The 4,444-nt window shown below is 31.4% G+C and overlaps 2 protein-coding genes across 3 annotated transcripts in view; one reads left to right on the forward strand and one right to left on the reverse strand.

Annotated features, from left to right (window-relative positions):
* The window catches only part of LOC108754697 (whirlin), a 112,044-nt gene that overhangs the window by 20,207 nt on the left and 87,393 nt on the right, over positions 1-4,444 (reverse strand). The window lies entirely within an intron of this gene.
* Positions 1-4,444, forward strand: part of LOC108754687 — a 5,754-nt gene that overhangs the window by 500 nt on the left and 810 nt on the right. The window lies entirely within an intron of this gene.

Consider the following 4,444-nt stretch of genomic DNA (forward strand, 5'->3'; position numbering starts at 1 on the left):
TAAACATCCTTAAATACTTAAAATATATTCTTCGCCTTCCTAATAAAATATTTTTTTCTTGTTTCAAATTTTTTCATTTACCAACTTTGTAAATATCGACACTGTTTTGTATCATTACTTGTATAATTATTTATATTTATCGATGGTATCGCGATTTACTGTAAATTTTGCCGCAAGTTTTGTAGAAATTTTATATTTTACACTTTACATTAATTTGATACGAGATTTTATCATACTGCTCATTTGCTGTAATGACACAGATAAAACAACAAAGTTTTTCAGAAAATGAGTTTTTTTTGTAAATCATAACAATTTTAGTATAATAACTGATTGTAGATAAAAGTCTATTTTTGTTTAAGTATATTGTCTCTGTTTATCTTCATATTTGTTCTTTTTCTATAAGTAACTAAAAAATAAAATTTTTCAGAAGATGAGTTTTCATGTATCAATCATTAAAATTTTGTAATAATAATTTTTTAATGCAACTTTAATATAATAACTGATTGTAGAAGATTTAAGTATGTTTTTTCTCAAGTATTCATTATACATATTTACGTTTTTTTTTCTGCAAACAACTAATAAAAAAACATTTTCTTAATTATGTCATTTTAACAAATGAGCGATACATGTAGATGTAACAAGATTGCACGTAGAACGTGACACGTAAAATATTTCACATATAGGGAAGTGTGTGGGCTAAATGTCGATTGATTCCGCACTTGACGTTTGCATTATTCGTCACGATGTAAAACGCAGTTCCGTCTTTATCGTTGACTTTGCTTGTTCTTCGAAATCGCGAACGAACCGTTGTCATCGCGCAGCGATTTTTTTCGAAGCGAAACGTGGCTACTTGCTGTAAAATGCAACGTGTTTGAGTAATTCTTTACGAGAAGTGAGACGAAAACATAGTGATAATTGTCGAGCTGTAAAAACAAGTCTTTTTGGGCGAGTCGAGTCTTTTTCCGGTAGATTGATAGATTTATTGCTTATTGTTAGTACTCGGTGAACACCATTCCGCATTGACAGAAATAAGATATCTAGCATACGACTCGTAGAATAAGAGACGTGAATCTACCGATTTTAATCTTGAAAACAAAAGGTAGATGACGAGAATCAAAATTTCTTGGAAACACATGTGATCTCTGTAAAATTAATTATTCCTAAATTAAGTATTCCTGATCCATCAAAAGAAAATTAAATTATTCCATAATTTCTCAGTATTTAGTTAATTAACGGAAAAAGTTTATTCTCCAAACGTGCAGTGTTATTCTATTAAAAAATTTTATTAAGTTAAAATTTTTATTTTTCGAATTATTTAAATTTTAATATGTCCGATATTTTATTCTCGATTATTATTATTTTCTGATTTACAAGTAAAATTACTTTTTTATCTTCAGAAATTTCAATAATGCGCTAACGCGTTAAAATCACCGGTAGTATTAGTGTCTTTTAAAATTCTCACTTTTGTCGTTACTGATATTAATTCGGAACATTGGGAACTTGTTCAGCTCTCATTGTAGTCACGGTAATTGCACGGAATTAGAAATTTCACGCAATACCGAATACGCTCGCGGTTCGTGTTTCGCGTGATTACGCCGCCTCGATTAGGAAACTGCGTCACGCTTGATGAAATCTAACTGTGGCGAGATCATTAACCAGCGAGAAGGCGTACTGATAATAATCCTGTGCGCGAAACAAGTGTTTGCAAGAGCAACGCGGATGCGTACGTGTCCAGTAATTCATACGGTGGTCGATAATATTTAGAATCGCTCTTCATGAAACTTGTTGGATTTCGAACAGATCATTTGTGAAAAATGTATTCTGCATGTATATATTCTGATCGTAATAGAATCGCCCAGAATAGAAATCCTGGAAATTCTAAAAAGGTTTTCTGCGCTCAAGAATAGATTCTGAAATGTCAAGACATCGTCCCCTTTAAAAGTGACAGAACTAAAAAAATTATAAGCTCTCCAGAAAAAACGGAAGAATTACTTTGCAACGGGAAATCGTTGACTAATTAAATATCATCGACAAAAAATGTATAGTGTGCTTCTAAATAAATTTTAGATGATTCTTTGTTGAAAATGAAGAGGTGTCTTTCACGTAAACTTATACTTGTGTATCCCTTTGAGGGATCAATTTTTTGAAATAAAGGAAGGAATCCGATTTTCCTTCCTAAAATATCTTGTTAAAAATTTATTTTTGCCTATTTCCATCAATGTAGATGAACTTTAATTTCGATTGAATTTTCTGTTCATCTTTTTATAATTTTTGAATTAGAAAAAGATGAAAAGTTAGTTGAACTGAGATGAAAATTAAATCACGTTGATAGAAATGGACATTAATGATATAATAAGGATGTTGTAGAGTAACTCTAAACTTTTTCCATACTTTTTGAACGTCTCGAACAAAAACTTGGACTATACAGAAAAAGTAAAATGATTACAGGCAGAGAGTTAAGTTAATTTACTTTTAAAGATTGATAGGGCAGTAATTATTTAGCTCATTTGTGGTAATAACTCGAAAATCATACTTCTTGAGTTATGTCATTTTTAAAATAAGAAAGTGATATATGGATATCTTTAAAATTATATTTTGCAAGCTTTATCTCATATGATACTGGAAACGTAAATTTTATTTGCCTATTGGCGAAAAGTACAATAATCGAGAATGAATATCGGAATACGATATACGCGTACATCTGAAAAGCATTCGCCACAGACTTATTCGCTCCGTTCTCGATTTTCTCGCAGAATCACGACGTGTTTTTCTCACCCTCAGTTCATTCCCGATCCGACTGGGCGTAAACAAGATCGTAAAATCTCAGTAGATCGCGTTATTCTCCTTACTTTAAGACTCGCGCGCGCATTCTAGCTCCCCGCAGACACACTTGATGTCGTAAAATTTTCGATTTCGAATGTCTATATGTACTGTTATTTATTTTCCACGAGATCATGACAGATTAACATGTAAATTTACGAGAAAGATCGTCAGAAAGAAAATATCCTTATTGTATCTTTCGTCTTCCTTTGTGTTCGAATTTTAGGTATCTTTTATCTTTTTCGGTAGAACTTTCAAATGTTACGTAAATATTGGAACATACGGTTTCTCTTTTTATTATTATAGTATATTCTTCATATATATTTTAATTTAGAAATCTCATGAAAAATGTATATTTTTTGGAATTTACAAATGTCAAACTCCATCATAAAATCCACAGAGAATATTTTTATAAACTTTAAAATCCATAAATAAAAAAAATACAGTATTCATAAATTCTACTCTCATTCGCTTTAAAATTTCCAAATCACAGATTCCAGAATTTTGCATTTCTATCGACTTTGAAATTTTTAACTCTTTCCTTTTATTTTGCCTCTTAATTTTAATAAATTTACACAGTCGAGAAAAATTTATGTTGAATTTAATCCATTTCACGTGTCCATCTAAACGTTTGCTTTAATTTATCATAAAATGAATATATTAAAAATTAATAGATATTATGTGAAAGTTAACGCAAAAAATGTAACACTGACATAATTTGTAAACAAATTGTGACAACATATTTCTTCAGTAAAATTATCATTTATAATATGTTACATTACCATATTTTATTTATTTATCTTAGAATTTACATTTTAAAATTCATTATTTTTGTTATTTGTTCACTTATTTATAAATTGTATCATTTAACACTAAAATATGTTGAATATCAATTTAACATAAAATATCAAAATGATGTGATCATTATGTTAATGTAACATTTGGACACATAAAAAATTTAACAGAAACATTTTAAAAAGAACGAATTTTAACAAATAAACATGTTTCTCTATAGCTTACGCTTATTCAGGAACTCACTGGTGATGCTGATCATCGCTACAAACACGCACGTCATCTTTTCTTTCGAACGAAGAACTACCCCCCTTTCCTTTCTCGCTTTACTTTTTCCAGTTCAGCTGTAAGAAACTCGGGCTCTCTCTTCTAATCTGCTTCTAATTTGCTAAAGTGCGTGTACACGTGACATTAAATATAATTTCATAAATCTGTCACTGCTTTCTTCCTAGAAAGAACGAAGGTGTCCTCTTTTCAGTTCTTTAGGTCAACCTCCAGCAAACACAGACTCTCTCATTTAATCGACCTGCGTCTAATGACGCTAATCAGTATAAACGCGCATGTCACCGCTTTCCTTGCTGCCCGAGAAAAGAACCGTACGATCCCAAAATCCATTTTCAGAATTCACGAGTCTTATATAATCTGCCACAACAGAGAGAGAACCTATGAAAATTTCGCTCGTAAACCGCACGAGTCCTAAAATCCCGTAGCTCTCAGCTACTCTTCCTCGCTTCGACGCTTCGCTTCAGTTCTAACAAAGTTCAGACTCTAATCGCCTATAAACGCGCATCACTGCTTTCTTCCCAGGGGAGAGGGAGCCATGGAGTCGTGG

Source organism: Trachymyrmex septentrionalis, unplaced genomic scaffold (genome assembly GCF_001594115.1).
Source record: "Trachymyrmex septentrionalis isolate Tsep2-gDNA-1 unplaced genomic scaffold, Tsep1.0 scaffold119, whole genome shotgun sequence".
Taxonomy (NCBI): Eukaryota; Metazoa; Arthropoda; class Insecta; order Hymenoptera; family Formicidae; genus Trachymyrmex; species Trachymyrmex septentrionalis.